Source organism: Anolis carolinensis, chromosome 4 (genome assembly GCF_035594765.1).
Source record: "Anolis carolinensis isolate JA03-04 chromosome 4, rAnoCar3.1.pri, whole genome shotgun sequence".
NCBI classification, from domain to species: Eukaryota; Metazoa; Chordata; class Lepidosauria; order Squamata; family Dactyloidae; genus Anolis; species Anolis carolinensis.
Genome location: NC_085844.1, coordinates 53884349 through 53907306, shown reverse-complemented (window position 1 = coordinate 53907306; position 22958 = coordinate 53884349).

The following is a 22958-nucleotide window of genomic DNA, read 5'->3' as shown; positions in this document are numbered from 1 at the left end:
TTTCCCAACAAGCCAGCAAAAGGCAATTCCCACTCGGCGTAACCTGCGCCCAAACATCTAAAGCAGCCGCAAGGCACACGTCCTGAAGGGGGAACGGCACCCTCTGCGTGCCAGGTCAAAGGGGGAGGGGACCCAAAAGCGGCCGTTTAACGACCACAGCGTAGACCACGGCATATAAAGGAGAAGGGACACTAGACAACCATTTGGAGAAATGCTGGCAAAGGCGGAGGAGTACCACTGTCTTTGATGATTCCCCCCTCCGAGTTATAAAGGCACCCTCCGCGTAAGCGGGCAGAGGGCTAGGGGACCCAAAGGCGGCCGTCCCATGACCACTGCGGCAACCACACCCGCTCTAGACAATGGGACACTGAAAGATGACAATTTAGAGAAGTTCTGTCCCAAGTCGAGGTGTAGTAATTCCAGTGGATAAAGACATCCTCAAAGGTTCAGATGGACAGATAGTATACCTCTGTAAAGTGAGAGTCTGGCGTATTCCTACACCTGAAATGATTATCTGAAGTATCCACATCAAATATAACAGTGCTCTTTCTGTACAGGAGCTGCGAGGATCTGTAGAAGACCAAACAGTCATGGCTCGTGATGGTAATATTTCCCCCCCCCCCCCAAATAAAAAGGGAATTGAATGAAATCCGAACAGAACACAAAGAGGAAGCATTATCTACCTTGGCTTTTATGGTCTAATTTTCCACAGAATATCCTTCAACCTCTACAGAGCCAGTATTACATGAGAGAAAACGTTTTGTAACTTCCGAATACAGAGATGGGCCAAAAGTATATTAAGTTCAACAGGGACAAATGAAAGATAGTACTTCTCTCCGCGATGGTTGTTCGGGAGTGGAACTGTCTCCCCCGGACTGTGTTGGAGGCCCCTTCTTTTGAAGCTTTTAAGCATAGGCTCGATGGCCATCTGTCGGGGATGCTTTGAATGATACTTCCTGCGTCTTTCTTGGGGGAGAACTCGATGGCCCATGAGTTCTATTCCAACTCTACTTTTCTATGATTCCATGATTACATGATTCGTGAAACGGCCCCTTGAGATGGATGAACCCAAAAACGTCAGTGGGGCAACGTCGAGTGATGAAAAAGAGGAGAAAGGAAGGGAAAAGAGAGAGGAAAGCATTGTAGGATAGAGGAGAGAGTTGTTGGACAGAGTCCAAAGGGGCCACCCCCCCGCCCGGACGCCCAAAAAATTGGCCAAAGTTACTCTGAAGCAGAGTTGGTTAAAGGAGGAGAACTGTTGCTCTAGGAGCAGTCGGTCTCAAAATCCAAATCTGGGAAATTCAACACAGGAAGGTTGGCCTTCAGGAAAACAAGTTTCTCAACTGTTTGAGGGTCCAGCAAGCTGCGGTGGGGCGTGACTACATCTCCCGCTATGCTGAAGACCCTTTCGCTCTGGACGCTGGTGGGAGGACAGCTGAGGAACTGGCGGGCTACGTGCGACAGATCCGGCCACATGTGTTCGCGTGAAGCCCAATAGGACAATGGATCACAAGAAATTATCTCCGGAGGCTCCTCAAAGTACCTGTTGACCGAGCATTCGGCCGAGTCTACCTTTTGAGCAGAAGCCAGCAAAGAGGATTCTTCAGAGCAGGCAAGTATGGCCACCGTCTCTGCAAAGAAAACGTTTCCTGTTCGCGGCTGGAGATCCGTATCCCTACGGCAACCCCCTACCGGCTCCGCGGGACTTTCCGTCTCGCCACTAGCGCTAGTGCTTGGGGTGACAGGCAGTTCTGGAAGAGGGGCCGCTGTGCCCGTTTCCTCCACCCTGGCAGCAAAGACCTCCCTCACAAGGTCAACAAGTTGGGCCTTCCACATGGTAAAGTCTTTTGGGCAGACGTTGTACTTTAGCCGTGGATCACACAAGGCCGCCAGCATATGGACCTTGCTGGAAAGAAGTGGCTCTAGCCGTTTCCGTACAGCAAAGGACAACCTCCTCACCACCTCCTGGACCGGCGGTGTCAGCGGTCCAGCCAGGGAGTCCATTGTTCGACCGGCCCCAAGCCTTTCTAGGTGCCTCCTTAGCCTCAAGACCATGGGCACTGCCTGGCTCAGAAGAGCTTTTGATTCCGAAAGTGTCTCAGTGGCATGTTTGAATGGCTTTAGTACGTCTACTAGCTGGGAGATGGTGTCCCACTCTTGCTTAGTTGGAACAAGCTTGCTAACAGGCGCAACCAAAGTGAGGGAGATGCCGTGTACCGCCTTCTGCTGCTCGACCATGCGTTCGAGCATTTTTAAGGTTGAATTCCACCGAGTCGAGACGTCCTGGAGCAGCTTGTGCTGCGGGAGGCCTTCAAGGCTCTGCCTGTCTCTCAGCTGCCGGGCTGCCTTGATGCTCCGGTGGAAGTAGCCCGCGATCTTTCTACAGCGCTCGATCAGCAGGGAGATGTTTGTGTTGCTGCCCGACTGCTCTTCCTGGCTCTTTAAACCTTCCTTGACGGTATTGTGAAGCAAGTGGGCCATGCAGGACACATTCTGAAACCCGGCACTTTCAACCGCTTTGATCATATTTTTCCCTGCGTCCGTCACCATAAAGCCCCTCCTCATTTCTTCCGGCCTACACTGCATCCATTCCCCCATCATGTTTTCCAGATAGTTGCAGATGGTCTCTGCCTTGTGATCACGATCAACTACCTCCAATGCGAGGAGTGCCCAACGATGGGATGTATCCATAGTGCCTTCCTTCTCCCACCAATGTGCCGTGAGAGAGAGGTAGGAGTGGCCTCCTCCCAAGCTTGACCAAATATCAGAGGTAAAATGGATGTGTCCTCCCATGGCGGTACGCAACATCTGGATAATGCGTTCCTTACAGCCCTCGTACAAGCCGGGGATTACTTTTCTGGAAAAGGTGTGACGGGAGGGGATTTTGTAGCGGGGGCACAGTCGTTTCATAAGGCGTACAAAGCCTTCTTGTTCTACCAGGCGGAAGGGATGGTGATCTAGGGCAATCATCTCTCCCACAGTTTGGGTTATCTGCTGGGGTGTGAGCAATGTTTCCCCCGTTTTCTTTCTGTGTAATGGAATGGCCCAATCCTCCAAGGTGGACTGTGTCCGCCTTCCACTATCTTCACCTGGTGAACTTTGCGTGCTAAGGCTGCCACTGGAAGGGCTTGCAGTTCCCCCTCCCAGCGAAATGGAGGGATGGTGTCGCTTCATGTGAGAGCTCAACCCCGAGGTCGCAAGATGTCTCGTGTCTCTGCCTCTGCTGATATTTGCCCCACAGTGTCTACAAACTGCCAAAGTAGAACTCTGAGAGTGGACATGGAAATGGTCCCAAATAAATGACCTTGGCCTCCCCACAGCCACTGTGGCGACGCCCTCAGAGATGGGAGTCGTGGGCACCCTTTCAGCAGCATGAGAAAGTCTACGTTTTGATGGTAGTACCTCCTCTACCTCCTCCTCACTGTCAGTAGCTGGGGGAGGGGTGGGGTTATCTATATCCTCACTATCCACCACCTGTAGTTCCAGGACGGCAACACCTGTATGTTCCAATGATCGTCCAGTTGTCTCAGCTCCATGCGACAGCCGGCTCCGGGTGGATGCCTGTGAACTGTCTGCATTAGAACAGCCTGGTTCTTCATCAAGTCCACCCACTCCCATAGTTCGGCGTTCCAGACGTATGGGACCCACCTTAACTTTTTTGGCCCCCCACAGTGTCCTGGTCGTGGCTTGACCACTACTAGGACTTGCTCCCCCAGACCCGCGTACAGCTGAGCGCTTCATGTCAAGGGGAGTGTTTTCAGGTAACAGAAGGGATGATGGTAAGGTGTTGTGTTACTGGTGGGAAATATTTGTTGAATCTTGATTGGCAACGTGTTATATTCTGGCCAATTTACTGTTGCAAAAGCGTAGTCTATAACATTTAGTTAGTTTTATTTATTTACAAGGGGATACCTGTACTTTCCAGTTCTACAGGAAAGTATGGGATATGCAACTCTTTCCCAAAGTTGGCTTGGGAAAATCAGGAAGCGTCCCTGGCAGACACACTCCCACGCAGCCCTGGAGGTGTTTGAGACTGGGAAAGGCAAGGCACAAAGGCAAGCTTTTATTTTCCCCGAAGGAGTTGTATTTTGAACAGGATGGGATATGCAACTCTTTCCCAAAGCGTCCCTGGCAGACACACACACAAGGCAAGGCACAAAGGCAAGCTTTTCTTTCCCCAAAAGGAGTTGTATTTTTAACAGGATGGGATATGCAACTCTTTCCCAAAGCGTCCCTGGCAGACACACACACACCCGTAGCCCAGGGGAAGGCAAGGCAGAAAGGCAAGCTTTTATTTTCCCGAAAGGAGTTGTATTTTGAACAGGATGGGATATGCAACTCTTTCCCAAAGCGTCCCTGGCAGACACACACACAAGGCAAGGCACAAAGGCAAGCTTTTATTTTCCCGAAAGGAGTTGTATTTTGAACAGGATGGGATATGCAACTCTTTCCCAAAGCGTCCCTGGCAGACACACACACACCCGTAGCCCAGGGGAAGGCAAGGCACAAAGGGAACCTTTTCTTTCCCCGAAAGGAGTTGTATTTTGAACAGGATGGGATATGCAACTCTTTCCCAAAGCGTCCCTGGCAGACACACACACAAGGCAAGGCACAAAGGGAACCTTTTATTTTCCCGAAAGGAGTTGTATTTTGAACAGGATGGGATATGCAACTCTTTCCCAAAGCGTCCCTGGCAGACACACACACAAGGCAAGGCACAAAGGGAACCTTTTCTTTCCCCAAAAGGAGTTGTATTTTGAACAGGATGGGATATGCAACTCTTTCCCAAAGCGTCCCTGGCAGACACACACACACCCGTAGCCCAGGGGAAGGCAAGGCACAAAGGCAAGCTTTTATTTTCCCGAAAGGAGTTGTATTTTGAACAGGATGGGATATGCAACTCTTTCCCAAAGCGTCCCTGGCAGACACACACACAAGGCAAGGCACAAAGGGAACCTTTTCTTTCCCCAAAAGGAGTTGTATTTTGAACAGGATGGGATATGCAACTCTTTCCCAAAGCGTCCCTGGCAGACACACACACACCCGTAGCCCAGGGGAAGGCAAGGCAGAAAGGCAAGCTTTTATTTTCCCGAAAGGAGTTGTATTTTGAACAGGATGGGATATGCAACTCTTTCCCAAAGCGTTCCTGGCAGACACACACACAAGGCAAGGCACAAAGGGAACCTTTTCTTTCCCCAAAAGGAGTTGTATTTTGAACAGGATGGGATATGCAACTCTTTCCCAAAGCGTCCCTGGCAGACACACACACACCCGTAGCCCAGGGGAAGGCAAGGCACAAAGGCAAGCTTTTATTTTCCCGAAAGGAGTTGTATTTTGAACAGGATGGGATATGCAACTCTTTCCCAAAGCGTCCCTGGCAGACACACACACAAGGCAAGGCACAAAGGCAAGCTTTTCTTTCCCCAAAAGGAGTTGTATTTTTAACAGGATGGGATATGCAACTCTTTCCCAAAGCGTCCCTGGCAGACACACACACAAGGCAAGGCACAAAGGGAACCTTTTATTTTCCCAAAAGGAGTTGTATTTTGAACAGGATGGGATATGCAACTCTTTCCCAAAGCGTCCCTGGCAGACACACACACAAGGCAAGGCACAAAGGGAACCTTTTCTTTCCCCAAAAGGAGTTGTATTTTGAACAGGATGGGATATGCAACTCTTTCCCAAAGCGTCCCTGGCAGACACACACACAAGGCAAGGCACAAAGGGAACCTTTTATTTTCCCGAAAGGAGTTGTATTTTGAACAGGATGGGATATGCAACTCTTTCCCAAAGCGTCCCTGGCAGACACACACACAAGGCAAGGCACAAAGGGAACCTTTTCTTTCCCCAAAAGGAGTTGTATTTTGAACAGGATGGGATATGCAACTCTTTCCCAAAGCGTCCCTGGCAGACACACACACACCCGTAGCCCAGGGGAAGGCAAGGCACAAAGGCAAGCTTTTATTTTCCCGAAAGGAGTTGTATTTTGAACAGGATGGGATATGCAACTCTTTCCCAAAGCGTCCCTGGCAGACACACACACAAGGCAAGGCACAAAGGGAACCTTTTCTTTCCCCAAAAGGAGTTGTATTTTGAACAGGATGGGATATGCAACTCTTTCCCAAAGCGTCCCTGGCAGACACACACACACCCGTAGCCCAGGGGAAGGCAAGGCAGAAAGGCAAGCTTTTATTTTCCCAAAAGGAGTTGTATTTTGAACAGGATGGGATATGCAACTCTTTCCCAAAGCGTTCCTGGCAGACACACACACAAGGCAAGGCACAAAGGGAACCTTTTCTTTCCCCAAAAGGAGTTGTATTTTGAACAGGATGGGATATGCAACTCTTTCCCAAAGCGTCCCTGGCAGACACACACACACCCGTAGCCCAGGGGAAGGCAAGGCACAAAGGCAAGCTTTTATTTTCCCGAAAGGAGTTGTATTTTGAACAGGATGGGATATGCAACTCTTTCCCAAAGCGTCCCTGGCAGACACACACACAAGGCAAGGCACAAAGGCAAGCTTTTCTTTCCCCAAAAGGAGTTGTATTTTTAACAGGATGGGATATGCAACTCTTTCCCAAAGCGTCCCTGGCAGACACACACACAAGGCAAGGCACAAAGGGAACCTTTTATTTTCCCAAAAGGAGTTGTATTTTGAACAGGATGGGATATGCAACTCTTTCCCAAAGCGTCCCTGGCAGACACACACACAAGGCAAGGCACAAAGGGAACCTTTTCTTTCCCCAAAAGGAGTTGTATTTTGAACAGGATGGGATATGCAACTCTTTCCCAAAGCGTTCCTGGCAGACACACACACAAGGCAAGGCACAAAGGGAACCTTTTCTTTCCCCGAAAGGAGTTGTATTTTGAACAGGATGGGATATGCAACTCTTTCCCAAAGCGTCCCTGGCAGACACACACACAAGGCAAGGCACAAAGGGAACCTTTTATTTTCCCGAAAGGAGTTGTATTTAGAACAGGATGGGATATGCAACTCTTTCCCAAAGCGTCCCTGGCAGACACACACACACCCGTAGCCCAGGGGAAGGCAAGGCACAAAGGCAAGCTTTTATTTTCCCGAAAGGAGTTGTATTTTGAACAGGATGGGATATGCAACTCTTACCCAAAGCGTCCCTGGCAGACACACACACACACGTAGCCCAGGGGAAGGCAAGGCACAAAGGCAAGCTTTTATTTTCCCAAAAGGAGTTGTATTTTGAACAGGATGGGATATGCAACTCTTTCCCAAAGCGTCCCTGGCAGACACACACACAAGGCAAGGCACAAAGGGAACCTTTTCTTTCCCCAAAAGGAGTTGTATTTTGAACAGGATGGGATATGCAACTCTTTCCCAAAGCGTCCCTGGCAGACACACACACAAGGCAAGGCACAAAGGGAACCTTTTCTTTCCCCAAAAGGAGTTGTATTTTGAACAGGATGGGATATGCAACTCTTTCCCAAAGCGTCCCTGGCAGACACACACACAAGGCAAGGCAGAAAGGCAAGCTTTTATTTTCCCGAAAGGAGTTGTATTTTGAACAGGATGGGATATGCAACTCTTTCCCAAAGCGTCCCTGGCAGACACACACACAAGGCAAGGCACAAAGGGAACCTTTTATTTTCCCGAAAGGAGTTGTATTTTGAACAGGATGGGATATGCAACTCTTTCCCAAAGCGTTCCTGGCAGACACACACACAAGGCAAGGCACAAAGGGAACCTTTTCTTTCCCCAAAAGGAGTTGTATTTTGAACAGGATGGGATATGCAACTCTTTCCCAAAGCGTCCCTGGCAGACACACACACACCCGTAGCCCAGGGGAAGGCAAGGCAGAAAGGCAAGCTTTTATTTTCCCGAAAGGAGTTGTATTTTGAACAGGATGGGATATGCAACTCTTTCCCAAAGCGTCCCTGGCAGACACACACACAAGGCAAGGCACAAAGGCAAGCTTTTATTTTCCCGAAAGGAGTTGTATTTTGAACAGGATGGGATATGCAACTCTTTCCCAAAGCGTCCCTGGCAGACACACACACAAGGCAAGGCACAAAGGGAACCTTTTCTTTCCCCAAAAGGAGTTGTATTTTGAACAGGATGGGATATGCAACTCTTTCCCAAAGCGTTCCTGGCAGACACACACACAAGGCAAGGCACAAAGGGAACCTTTTCTTTCCCCAAAAGGAGTTGTATTTTGAACAGGATGGGATATGCAACTCTTTCCCAAAGCGTCCCTGGCAGACACACACACAAGGCAAGGCACAAAGGGAACCTTTTCTTTCCCCAAAAGGAGTTGTATTTTGAACAGGATGGGATATGCAACTCTTTCCCAAAGCGTCCCTGGCAGACACACACACAAGGCAAGGCACAAAGGGAACCTTTTCTTTCCCCAAAAGGAGTTGTATTTTGAACAGGATGGGATATGCAACTCTTTCCCAAAGCGTCCCTGGCAGACACACACACAAGGCAAGGCACAAAGGCAAGCTTTTATTTTCCCGAAAGGAGTTGTATTTTGAACAGGATGGGATATGCAACTCTTTCCCAAAGCGTCCCTGGCAGACACACACACAAGGCAAGGCACAAAGGGAACCTTTTCTTTCCCCAAAAGGAGTTGTATTTTGAACAGGATGGGATATGCAACTCTTTCCCAAAGCGTTCCTGGCAGACACACACACAAGGCAAGGCACAAAGGGAACCTTTTCTTTCCCCAAAAGGAGTTGTATTTTGAACAGGATGGGATATGCAACTCTTTCCCAAAGCGTCCCTGGCAGACACACACACAAGGCAAGGCACAAAGGGAACCTTTTCTTTCCCCAAAAGGAGTTGTATTTTGAACAGGATGGGATATGCAACTCTTTCCCAAAGCGTTCCTGGCAGACACACACACAAGGCAAGGCACAAAGGGAACCTTTTCTTTCCCCAAAAGGAGTTGTATTTTGAACAGGAAAAACACCCACAGGACAGCCCTTTGCAAGTTTGCAACAACAAAAGAAATAGAAAGACCTAAGACCCACACCACCAAACTCAGCCACAGACCACCCCACCTTTTCTCCTGTCCTGGTCTTCACACAGCCATGCTGTGACGCAGCAATGTTTCCTGCCTGCCTACACCAATCTACCCTTCCACCCTCTCCAAAAGTCCCAGTGCGACTGAGCCACGAGGCGTGTGCACGCTGTTTTCATTAAGCACGTCCTACCAGCCCCTCCCCCTGGTTAAACGTGCTCTCTGATTGGCTACAAGGTGCAAACAACAAACTAGATTGCCCCAGTGGACTTAAAAAAGTTTGGATGATTTGACAAAGCATTTTTTAAAAACGAAAAAAAAGGCGCCATTACGGAAAACGGCCAATCGCGGTTCGAAACCGCGATATCCAGGCGTGTGGACAGCCAAGATTCAATATTGCTTCAAAAAATCCGAAAATAACGAATCAATAACGGTAAACGGGGAAAACGAATTATTTGAGCAAGCCTAGTACTCACTAATGGGTCTTTTAGTCACAGGGTTCTGTGCTGGGCCCAGTGCTATTCAACATTTTTATAAATAACTAGCTGTGCCCGGCCACGCATTGCTGTGGCAAAGTGGTGGTGGTATTGGTTAAAAATTGTTGTGTAATTTTTATTTGACGTTATTTGCAATTTTTTATTAATTTTATTGTAAGTTATATTTTTATTTATTATATTTTATTATTTTCTTGTATTATTTTTAGTTATTTTCTGTTATTATAGTATTTTATTGTATTAATTTTAGTGGTTTTTATTATTTTTTATTGGGTTGCTAGGAGACCAAGTTGGAGGAGCTTAGCTGTCACGACCCAGGCTGCAGAGCACCAATAACCATACACAGAGGCCAGAATCTATCTAATATCTTTATTAAGGAAATATATAAAGTCAATAAAAATAAGTGTAGAATGTAGTTCAGAAGAAGACCTTTCAGGAAAGGTCAATTATAGTCCAGGGAAACAATGTCCAATATAAAATATTAAGGTCCAAAGTTGTAATCCAATAACCGAAACACTCACTTTGCCAAGCAAAGTGAGGGGAGATGACAAGGTTCTTAGTCCAAGGAACTTGAGGCAAGGCTAGGAAGTAAACTTGATTCTTGGAACACAAGGCTTGATACAAGGCAGCAAGGAACGAGGAACAGGGACAAAATCCGTGGTAAAATACTTGGCAAGGTCCTGGAAGACAAGGCTGAGTCCTAGGAAGCAAGGCAAGGTCCATGGAGGTAAACAAGGCTGGGAACGGGAACGAAGGCTTGGAAACAGGAATGAAGGCTTGGAAGCGGGAGTAGCGCTGTCCACACACAACCTACTCCAGTTGCTAACGAATTGACTCCGCAAAATTCCTTCAGGGCAAAGAACCTAAATAGGGTCTCGTTTTCCCACCAAAGAACACTTCTCTGGGGAACCAGAACCGAAAGTCAATCTCTGTGTCCAGATGCATGACTCCCTAAAATTTCTCATGAAAGCAGTCTTAATCAGCTGAATGCCTGGCTGCGATTCTCAGGCTTCTGCGATTAGCCTGCTGAACTCCTTTCTGTTGCTGATAATAGTTACGGCGAGAAAATGGGGGAGATTTTGACTCAGGGCTTGTTTGGCAGCTTTCTGGAAGACAAACCTCCTGCAGGTGCAAGGGCTCCAATTCTGGCTGGGAAAATTCCAATTCTGGCTTAAACGGTGGAAAACCCAAGTTTTCCTCTTCATCTGTCACCACAGCGCTAGGAACGGGACTACATGGCCCATGAGTCATCACACTATCCCCCTCCTCAAGCCCCCTCTCAAAATAGGGCTCTCTCCCCGAGGCGCGAGGCCGCGGCTTGGTGGGGTAGGTCTGATGGAAGCGGCGGGTTAAATCGGGGGCATGGACTGTGGAAGCGTCTTCCCATGAGCGTTCCTCGGGGCCAAAACCCACCCAGTCAATGAGATATTGCAGGCGGCGGCGGTGAAAGCGAGAATCCAAAATGTCCTGAACCTCGAACTCCTCCTCCCCATCCACCAAAACAGGAGGGGGGGCCGGCCGGTCTGCATCAGGGCGCACACCATCCGCCGGAAGGAGCAGGGAGCGATGGAACACTGGATGAATGCGCATAGAGCGCGGAAGTTGGAGTTTGAAAGTCACGGGGTTAAGTTGCGCCACCACCGGATAGGGACCAATGAAACGGGCATCTAACTTCCGGCAAGGGCGATGGGAGGGCAAAAAGCGAGTGGACAGAAGAACCCGGTCTCCTACCTTGATTTCGGGGCCCGGCTGGCGATGTTTGTCAGCGTGGCGTTTATAGTCCTCCTTGGCTTGGTCTAGTTGCTGGAGCAAAAGTTGTTGCACCGCTGTGAGTTCCTGCAGCCAGTCCTCTGCTGCGGGAACTTCTGAGGTTTCAACAATAGAAGGGAAGAAACGTGGATGGAAGCCGTAGTTTGCAAAGAACGGGGTTTCTTTAGTTGAAGCCTGGACACCATTGTTATAGGCAAACTCCGACAGCGGTAACAGGGAAGCCCAATTGTCCTGCTGATAGTTTACATAACAGCGAAGGTATTGCTCCAGAGTGGCATTGGTGCGCTCAGTTTGCCCATCCGTTTGGGGATGGTGAGCCGAAGATAAACGAGAGTCTATGCCCAATAGTTTTTGTAGTGCTTTCCAGAAACGAGAGGTGAATTGAGACCCACGGTCTGTGACCAAACTCTTGGGCAAACCATGCAATCTGAAAACATGCTGAAGGAATAAATCTGCAGTCTCCTTGGCCGTGGGGAGGCCATCGCAGGGAATGAAATGGGCTAGCTTGGTAAAAAGGTCCACCACCACTAGGATCGTGGTGAATCCATAGGAAGGTGGTAGATCAGTGATAAAATCCGCAGAGATTATTTCCCATGGGCGAGATGGGGTAGGAAGGGGTTGCAGAAGCCCTGAGGGCTTCTCTCTTCTTGTCTTGGAGCGCTGGCATACTGGGCAGGAATTGACATATTTTTCCACATCCTTGCGGATCTTGGGCCACCAGAAATCTCTTAGGATCAAATGCATGGTTTTAAATAGTCCGAAATGCCCTGCTGGCTTGCAGTCGTGACACAGACGAAGTGCCTTTTCCCTGCCCGGTCCTGGAGGGATGTAGACATGGTTTCTATAGCAAAGTAACCCATCCTTAAGCGAGAAGGGAAACTGTAGTCCTTGGCGAAGTTGGTCCTGAGCCCAGGCATCTGCTTGTTGACTGGCCCTGATTTCCTGAGCACAAAGGGGCCCTGGAGTAGAGGGAGCTGAATCAATTAGAGTGGATTTGGTATTTCCCACAGTGAGCGTGGCAAAGTTCTCGGGCTGCAGCAGTTGGGATTCAAAGGTCTCTTTGCGCCCTGCAGCATATTCCGGTTTCCGTGACAGAGCATCTGCTTGCTTGGTCTGGGCTGGGGTTACATAGTGGATTTGGAAGTTGAAACGCTCAAAGAATAAAGCCCAGCGTTGTTGCCTCTGATTTAGCTTGTGGGCAGTTCTTAGATGCTCTAGATTCCGATGATCAGTATGGACCTCAATGGGGAATTTGGCCCCTTCTAACCAATGTCTCCAAGTTTCAAAGGCTGCCTTTATGGCCAAAAGTTCCTTTTCCCAAATAGTATAATTTCTCTCTGGTGCGGTCAGTTGACGGGAGTAAAAGGCACAAGGGTGAAGATGACCTCCCACTGGTTGTAAGAGTACAGCCCCAATTGCCACATCGGAGGCGTCCGCCTGTACGACAAAAGGGGTTTCAGGATCTGGGTGTTGAAGGATTGGCTGGGACGTGAATAATTTCTTTAGCTGTTGGAATCCTTTCTCTGCTTGCTCTGTCCAGCGGAAAGGCTGCTTCCCACGGATGCAGCTGGTGATTGGATCAGACCAGCGGGCAAAGTCTGGAATGAACTTGCGGTAGTAGTTCGCGAACCCCAAGAAGCGTTGCACCTCTTTCTTGTTGGTTGGCGCCCGCCATTCCAATACTGCTGAAACTTTTGCCGGGTCCATGGTGAGCCCTAGTGGCGAGACACGATATCCCAGGAAATCTACCTCTTGTAGATCAAAAGCGCATTTTTCCAGCTTGGCATAAAGTCCATGATCCCGCAATCGTTGTAACACCATTCTAACGTGGTTCTCATGTTCTGATTGTGATCTAGAAAACACCAAAAAATTGTCCAGGTAGATAATCAAGAACCGGTCTAGATAATCCTGAAAGATATCGTTGACAAAATGTTGAAACGTTGCGGGAGCTCCACACAAACCGAAATTCATGACCAGGGTTTCGAATAAACCGAATTTAGTCTGGAAGGCGGTCTTCCACTCGTCCCCTTCCCTGATGCGAACTAGATTATAAGCTCCTCGAAGATCCAGTTTGGTGTAAACCTTGGCCCCTCGTAGCCGGTCTAATAGGTCCGAGATCAAGGGCAGGGGATACCGGTTTCGCTTAGTGATATTGTTCAATGCTCTATAGTCCACCACCAAGCGTAGGTCCCCTGACTTCTTTTTTACAAACATCACTGGGGAAGCGGCTGGGGATTGAGAGGGTCTAATAAACCCCTTGCGGAGGTTTGTCTCTAAAAACTCCCTGAGAGCTTCTTGCTCCGGTTCAGTCAGGGAGTAGAGGTGTCCTCGCGGGATCGGGGCCCCCTCCACCAAGTCAATGGCACAGTCATAAGGTCTATGCGGGGGTAGTCTCTCGGCTTCTTTTTCATTGAATACGTCCCAATACTCTGAGTACTTCTTGGGCAAGGTGATGATGGGTTCAGTGTCTGTGGCATGGCAGACCTTGGCTATAAGACAATGGTTTTGGCAATATTTTGAAGCAAACTGCAGTTCTCTGTTGGACCAGGAGATGTTTGGGTCGTGGAGCGTCAGCCATGGGATTCCCAAAATCACAGGGAAGTGGGGAACCTCGGTAACAAAGAAGGAAATCTCTTCCATGTGTTCCCTTATCCACATTCTGGTGGGTTCTGACCACTGGCTTACTGGACCTGTCTTGAGGGGGCGGCCGTCTATGGCCTGCACCACACGGGCGTTCTTGAAATCGTGATATTGTAATCCCAGAGAGTCAGCATACTCTCTATCAATGAAATTGTTTGTGGCTCCTGAGTCTATCATGGCATGGATCATGACGGGTCCTTTTTTCGCTGACCACAAGGTGACCACTAGGAGAAATAGGACCCCGGTTGGCGGCTCTTGAGTGGGGTTTTTGACCGGGTTGGCGAGCCTCTCTACGCCCGGTCGCTGGCTTCCCCTGCCGGCTTCACGCCAGCCGCCTCAGACACCTTCGTCTCCGTGGAGGACGCCGCCACCAGACGGGCGGCGGGCTTCCCTTTGGCTGGGCACTCTCTGGCAAAGTGGCCCCCGTTCCCGCAGTACCAACAGAGATTTAGGCGTTGGCGGCGGGCCTTCTCGGCAGCATCTAATCTGGGTCACACATTGCCCAGCTGCATCGGCACCTCCTCGCTTCCTCTGGGGTATGGGGCTGGTGGCGGGGGTCTCCACACTGGACGCGGCTGGACGCCGGTGGGAGCGGGAGGTTTCGCTCCAGCCCTTCCGCTCTGGCCTCGGATCCATTGCTTTCTGTTGGCAAGCATGACTTCAGCCCGTAAACATTGTTCAATGAGTCCTTCAAGGGAGTGTGGAGGATCCACCTTGGAGATTTCCTCCAGCATCTCGATGTTGAGACCCTCCCGAAATTGTCCTCTGAGGGCTATATCGTTCCAGCCGGTGTTATGGGCCAGCACTCGGAACTCGGCTATGTACTGGGACAAGGGTCTGTCCCCTTGGGAGAGGCGCCGGAGTTTGTGGCCGGCTGCCTCCAAATTGTCTTCGATCCCCCAAGTCGCCTTAATGTGATCCAAGAAGTGTTGCGCTGATCTTAGATGTGGGGAGACTTGGTCGAACAGTGCCGTCGCCCAGTTGGCCGCTGGCCCGTCTAGGAGACTGTAGATCCACGCCACCTTGATGTCTTCTTGGGGAAACTCGGCATTACGGGCCTCTAGATAAGCCTGGCATTGGCGACGGAAAACATGAACCTTAGAAGCTTCTCCAGAAAACTTGGTTGGCAACGCCAGGGCCGGGAGACGGATTCCGCGTTCCTTCAATCCCCTTATTTCTCCCTCCTGCGCATTGAGCTTATCACGGATGCGGTCCACTTCATCCTTGTCGATGGTGTAGCTGAGTGGCTGGGCCCCCGGTCCGGCTCCGGTAGACATTCTGGCCTAGGTTAATTGGTGCTTAGGGTGGCGGAGTCAAACTGTCACGACCCAGGCTGCAGAGCACCAATAACCATACACAGAGGCCAGAATCTATCTAATATCTTTATTAAGGAAATATATAAAGTCAATAAAAATAAGTGTAGAATGTAGTTCAGAAGAAGACCTTTCAGGAAAGGTCAATTATAGTCCAGGGAAACAATGTCCAATATAAAATATTAAGGTCCAAAGTTGTAATCCAATAACCGAAACACTCACTTTGCCAAGCAAAGTGAGGGGAGATGACAAGGTTCTTAGTCCAAGGAACTTGAGGCAAGGCTAGGAAGTAAACTTGATTCTTGGAACACAAGGCTTGATACAAGGCAGCAAGGAACGAGGAACAGGGACAAAATCCGTGGTAAAATACTTGGCAAGGTCCTGGAAGACAAGGCTGAGTCCTAGGAAGCAAGGCAAGGTCCATGGAGGTAAACAAGGCTGGGAACGGGAACGAAGGCTTGGAAACAGGAACGAAGGCTTGGAAGCGGGAGTAGCGCTGTCCACACACAACCTACTCCAGTTGCTAACGAATTGACTCCGCAAAATTCCTTCAGGGCAAAAAACCTAAATAGGGTCTCATTTTCCCACCAAAGAACACTTCTCTGGGGAACCAGAACCGAAAGTCAATCTCTGTGTCCAGATGCATGACTCCCTAAAATTTCTCATGAAAGCAGTCTTAATCAGCTGAATGCCTGGCTGCGATTCTCAGGCTTCTGCGATTAGCCTGCTGAACTCCTTTCTGTTGCTGATAATAGTTACGGCGAGAAAATGGGGGAGATTTTGACTCAGGGCTTGTTTGGCAGCTTTCTGGAAGACAAACCTCCTGCAGGTGCAAGGGCTCCAATTCTGGCTGGGAAAATTCCAATTCTGGCTGAAACGGTGGAAAACCCAAGTTTTCCTCTTCATCTGTCACCACAGCGCTAGGAACGGGACTACATGGCCCATGAGTCATCACATTAGCCTTCTAACTGGCAGCAATTGGATAAAAGCAATTATTCCTCTCTCTCTAATTAGGACTTTATTTTTCTTTTCTTTTTGTTGTATCAACCTAGAGGCGTGGATGATAGGTTGTGCTGTCAAATTTCGAGGTTGGGGGGCCTGTAGTTTTGTTGTTTTGTGGGTCGCCGTGATGCCATCACTCTTTTATATATATAGATTTGGATCATGGAATAGAAGGCATGTTTATCAAATTATCAAAAAAAAAAAAAAAGCACCAAATGAGGAAGGTTAGATAATACCCTAGGGCAGAGTTTTTCAAACTGTGCTCCTCCAGATGTTTTGGACTTCAGCTTTCACAATTCCTAACAACTAGTACCGTGTTTCCCCGAAAATAAGACAGTGTCTTATATTAATTTTTGCTCCCAAAGATGCTCTAGGTCTTATTTTCAGGAGATGTCTTATTTTTTCATGAAGAAGAATTCACATTTATTATTGAACAAAAAAAATGAACATTTATTATATACTGTACAGTAGTTGTCATCACAAACCGGCATAACCAGACAAACTGTGAATCCTATCAAGAATTTCTTGTTATTACCAATATTTCCATTTACAACACTCTATGGTACGTACATTTACCAATCCTGCATGCTCTGTTGTTCTGTTTGGCGTGCATGCTTCCAAACAAAAACTTTGCTAGGTCTTACTTTCGGGGGAGGCCTTATATTTAGCAATTCAGCAAAACTTCTACTAGGTCTTATTTTCTGGGGATGTCTTATTTTAGGGGAAACAGGGTAAACTGGCTAGGATTTCTGGGAACTGAAGTCCAAAATACCTGGAGGAGCACAGTTTGAGGAACACTGCCCTAGAGTACAGGATCACAATTAAAAATGATCTTAATAGACTGGAGAACTGGGTCAAAACAAAAAGCAAAAAAACCCCCTGTAGTTTGGATTAAAACAGGTGTGTGTGGTAGTAAAGGGGTCAAACCAGGACAAGAATATTACAGCTGGCATACAATCCTCATGTAGATGCATCCCCAGGCTGCCTTCCTCCTCACTCATGTTACCTTGAAATCTAGCCTGAAGGTATATGAGTGGCAAACAGAAATTCAATAATTAGGTGATGGTGGGGAGGTCAAAAACAGGAACTTTGTCGAAAAGTCTTCTGCCTGTACTAGAATAGTTATCTTGAAGTTGCCTCAGTCCTTTGAGAGCACCAGCATGGATATATAATTTAGACCTGGTCAGGTTCTTATGTTTAAATCATCAGTTTTATTTGGCTCTTGCTGTGGCATGCTGTTTCCTCATTTGTGTTTGTCTGTATAAATAACAAAAGCTTGACTAGCTCTACCTTTCCATGCAAATCAGTATTTGCTTTGAATTTTCTGATTCCTCAGCCCTAGCAGCCTTTTGGTTAGAATTTGCTCTCTACCTTAACTCATATAACAACTGTCATCCTTGAGCAGGAAAACAAGGCTTCCATGATGCTGAGATTTATGACTGTTATAAAAGAACAGAGAAAAATGCTAGAATATTACTGGTACTTTTAAAAAAATCTTGATGATAACATGACCAGAAAGCAATGCATTTTTTCAAGCTATACATTTAATTTTATTTGACTCATTAGTATAATGAAGGTAAGGAGATTACTCAGAGCTAGGTAATGTAATATGTCAGTCCAGCAAGGCATCAAGTGTAAACAAATTAGGAAAACTCAAAGCTGCTTATCAGGAGTCAAAACAAGATTTTATATGGAATATGGGTTGGTTACAATTTGGTCACATATTAAATAAACAAAGTTAAGCAAATATATACTGTATTTACAAATGTCCATTACTTAAATTACACTCTAGTTAGAAAACTAAATATTTACTTGATTTAATAGTAGAAAATTGTTTGGCTTAGCTCTTTTTAAACCTCTTCTTACAAAAATAAAAATAATGTGCAGTAAGCAAAAGCTGCCTTTTCCACTGTTTGTTGTTGTTTTGTAGACTGTGACCCATCCTTGTTGCTACACATTTGCTTGCCCTGTCCTTTACTTTCAGTACCTAGCCTTACAAATACTGGTCTTAAAGGCCAAAACGCCTCCTGGCAGCAAGTTCAATGCATCAATGTCTGAATAAACAAGAAGAGCACACACACAATGGGCATGAGTCAAGAAACACAAAATGTTTCCAGATCCTGAATTTTTGTCTTCAGTCACTTGAATAAGAAACATCACTACATGGCTCTGAATAGATTGGGGTGAGTATTTTCCAAGAGGCAAAAAAAAAAAAAAACTTCAGTGAATTCAGAAACAATGAGCAACCAAGTGAACCAAAATAACTCAAGATGTTGCAAAGGTGGGACTTCGACTACATGGACTTGGAACATGGAGGTGCTGTGCATTATCTAACAGCTTGGGCTCTCTCTATAGTCTTCAGGAGAAATAAGACCATTTGGAGATTTTATTTTGTTTCTTTGCATTCTTTTTATCTGTTGCTTAATAGCATTTTGATTTCTAACTCACTTGTATGCTTATTGCCTCTGTCTTTGCTGAAGAGTCTTTGCAAGACAGTGGCCAACTTGTGCAGTTCCAGATATTATTGAATTCTATCTTTCATCAGTCAGCATGCTCAATGGTAAGGACTGAGGTAAGGTGTAGTCTCAGAACATCTGGAGCAATACACAACTCACATTCCTCAAATAGATAGTGGACAAAATAAACCATAACACAGATATACAACATAACCCCATATCTGTGCTCAATGTAGTCTTCCCTGAGGGAAGGTGTAGTCTCAGAACATCTGGAGCAATACACAACTCAAATTCCTCAAATAGATAGTGGACAAAATAAACCATAACACCAATATACAACATAACCCCATATCTGTGGTTTCATTTATCTACATCCAACAAAATATGTCATGTCTAGGTATTTCCTAGATCCTCCAGTGCAACTATAGAGTATTATTGGCTTGATGTCCTTCATTCCAAATTGGGTCTGCTATTATCCACAGTTTTGTGTGAAGTCCAGGAACATATTCCCCATGCATATGAGAGTTGTACGTTTCTGTGGGTGAAGATGTTAGGCAGTCATGGTTCTTCTTCTTGAGTGCGGCCTGTGGGTTAAAGAAGAAAGTCAAAAGGTCCATTTCATTAAAGAAATAATTTCCCCTCAAAGCTAGGGGGATCTTTACCAGGTGTTGAATTAATGGCCGAAAATAATGAGTTGCTATCTAGGAGGGGTAAGTTTTAATAGAACGAATCCAATTAACTGATATAGACTAGGGTCATGATGACAGAAGAAAGTTGATGTCAGAGACTCTAAAACTCTCTTATCTACAAACCTGAGATTGAATGTGTCAATAAACCAAGCAGGTGAAGGGATATTATATTTATCTCTTTGAAGAAGTTCAGGAGTAGACTAATAGATCTTGACATTTATCCACCTGAGGCGTAGGAAGCATCAGACAACAGATATATTTAGATGATGGCTAAAAGACTTAGCACTGATGCTGTTCTCTCTGTAAAGGTTGTCCATAAAACTAGTTATCATTTAAAATGTGTGTTCATAGGGATCAATGATTTAAGTTCAACATTGGGATTCTTTAGTTGTAGGGGAAAATGCTGGTTTATACCCATGTAATTGTAAGTACGTCCACAAAACGTAGTGGGACTTACTTCTAAGTAGACATATACATATCTTACTTAATATTTAGATAATTTTCTTTCCTAAAAAATGAACTAGAACCAGGCATTAAGATGTCACCAGAGAAATAGTTAAATTTTAAATTATCACATTATAGTGAGATTGTCCTTATTGCAAAGGGATAGAGGAAAAAAGAGAATCCACATTTCATTATGATTCTAAGTATTTGCAGGAGGGCACAAAGCTTTATTTTGTTACATGATTCCATTTTTACAATTGAAAACTTCTTTTGTTAAGTTTTTCTTTGTTTTTTTTTTTAAATCACTTCTCAGTTCCTATTTTGCTCTCTCCTAGTCTGACTGAAGCCAGGAGATGCAGTGGATTATCACTCCATCAGCAGAAAACTAGATCCACCAGTAGATCAATATTTGTGCCCAAGGAATCTGCGGCTGTATCTGCAGAAAACATAGGTACAGATGTGCCATTAGCACTGTTCCTAATGGCAGTAGTCCCTGTAGCAGTTTCTTTTTATGGCACACTGGATATCCTTTAATCCACAGGCCCTAAGTCCCATTACAGATCCACAGTTCAGACCAAAAATGACAATAGCTCTGGAGCTGGCAGAACTAATTTTTAAGCTTCATTCCACATGCCTACTACCAACAGATGCTTCCATGTCAATGTGACAATGAATCCATGCCAAGTTTTATATGGTCTTGAAAGGAGCTTTCCAAGATATTAAATCCTCATTCCATAATAGGTTCAGAACCTGGATAGCTCACTGGTTTTCAATTTGAAGCCCAGCTCCAATCCATAGCCTCATGGACATGGAAGTCACCAGTTGCTCCTGTTCATACTTTGTGTGCAGGTAAGCTGTAAGGAGGAACAAGGATGGCACTTCCATGAGGATATGTTTTCTGGCAGAATAGATTTCCAGCAGATCTTTACATTAGAGAGTTCTTCTGATGGACAAGGAGACTCCAAACAGACACTTTTCCATAGGATGGTGATGGATCTGCATTACCCTTACTCTTCTGGCTGGTGGCTCTTTAGTTAAGACTGGATTGTTGATTATTTCTCCTATTAAAATAAAACCTAAATCTGGGTGAATTGGTTGAGCTGTTTATCCTCCATCTTTCTTCCCTTGTTCTGATCCATTCCTTGGATTCTATTTTAGATTGCAAGTCCCTGGGGACATAAAATTATAATTTTGTTTCTTTTGCCCTCTCAGGTACCATCCACATTGACAGCACTATCCAAATAATGGTGCTAATGATGATGATTTGCAAGCCCCTTTAGATTATGCTTTCAGTCTGAGAAATTATGAGCAATGCAGGAGGTGGAAACATTAATGCAGTTTTCCTTTTGTGTTTTGTCAGGTTTTTCCTTCTGCAGAACACTGAAAGAGAAAAGCCTTAAGCAACTTGAGTCCCCCATAGTGATGGCACATCAATGTCAGCTTTTTATCTAAGATACTGTTGTCAGCTTGAACTCGCTTCTCATTTTCCGTTCCTTTCTCCAATTCTCCCTTTAAAAGGATACCATAACATATTTCAACAGAAATCTGTCTTCCTTTGTTGTGATTCCATGTGTCCAACAGTTCTTAGCAAAGCTGCAATCTAAAGATCAGCACAAATGCTCAGATCATATCCCTTGCTACAGAAACCATATAAAACATCAATAGTTTTAAGGGGCTCGTCATGCTATTGTTTCCTAATAAGAAGATAATGCTTCCTTTTTGAACAAATTCAGAAGAATTTTATTAAACCAGAGGACTGGGCTAATATTAAAATGTTAATATAAAGTATGGGTCTACTCACTGATTTACTCATAGAAAGAAAGAATATCAAACTGTGTACAAATAAAATCAAATACTGTGAAGATACTGTTAATTGTGGGATTTTAGGATTGGTTGATGGAAACACTGGAAATTGAATAGGAGGGACTTCAGAGCAAAGCTTTTGCCAGAATTTGAGTCAGCAGCAGAGACATTGGCTAAGGTTGCTGATATATTCTGACAGTTATAATCCAACATTGTATCTTCCCAGGCTCTGCTTCCCTTTTAATCACAGGCTAAGAAAAAAGGCACTTGTGTTTTCCATAATATGATAGCATAAGAAACTGCTTTATGTTGAACCAGAACATGGATCCATCTAGCTCAGTAATATATATGGCTAATTATTATTATTTAGGCCTTGTATCTCAGTCCTAACAAGGGGTTAACTTGAGTCCTTTTAATAGGTTGTACTATGGCCCTTTTCCTAACTTTCTTATCATACATATGATATTAACACATTCAGACTACATGTTACCTTTCTGAAAATAATATGCTTTTTATTAGGGTATTGGAGGGAGGCTTATTCGTGTTAATTGTGGTGTGAAGGGGAGCTAAAAAAATTGCTTAGTCTGCCTCTACACAGGTACAACAATACATTTTGGACATGGATTTAAATGAACAGGTTTTGCTATGCAGTGCTGACACAAACACACGAGGAACTATTTTGAGACTGGGATGGTGACCACAGTATTCACTGATTGTGGATTGGAAAAGAACCTAGGAATACCTTACTCAGTTCATTGAGATTTGCTGATGTGCAATGCCATGTCAATTTAGGATCTGTTTTAGATTGTGGCAGGACTTGGGAAATGAGAACAAAGAGACAGAAAGAGAGAGTCCCCAAAGTAATAATATGATTTTCTCTCCTGGGGGTGGGGGCGGGCGGTGCTTGTTTACCTTCTTGCCAGATGAGTTTGGGGTTTTGTTTTTTAAAATAATTTTATTAAAGTGTTTCCAAAGGGGGAATTAATTTAAAAATGAAGAAGAAGAGAAGGGAAAGAAGAAGAAGAAAAAACACAAATGGGGGTCATTGTGGGATGGTGAAAAAGTAGTAAAGGAAGGGGGGGTGGCAGAGAGAATGAAGGGGGAGGGTTAGAATGCTTCCAGTCTTCTGATACTTGGGCAGTAATAGTCTTTGTTTCTGTTATATTACACATATGGTGTAGTAGTACTTCCTCAAATGTTGGTTCCCATTGGGTCTTCCTTTTTTAGGGTCAAATTAATATCAATTTTTCCTTGTTTCATGTATTTCATCAAAGGTGTCCAGTCTGTTTCTATTCTAACTTTGTTTTGGCTGTATGTTAGATGGTACGACAGTTTGTCCATGCTCCACCAT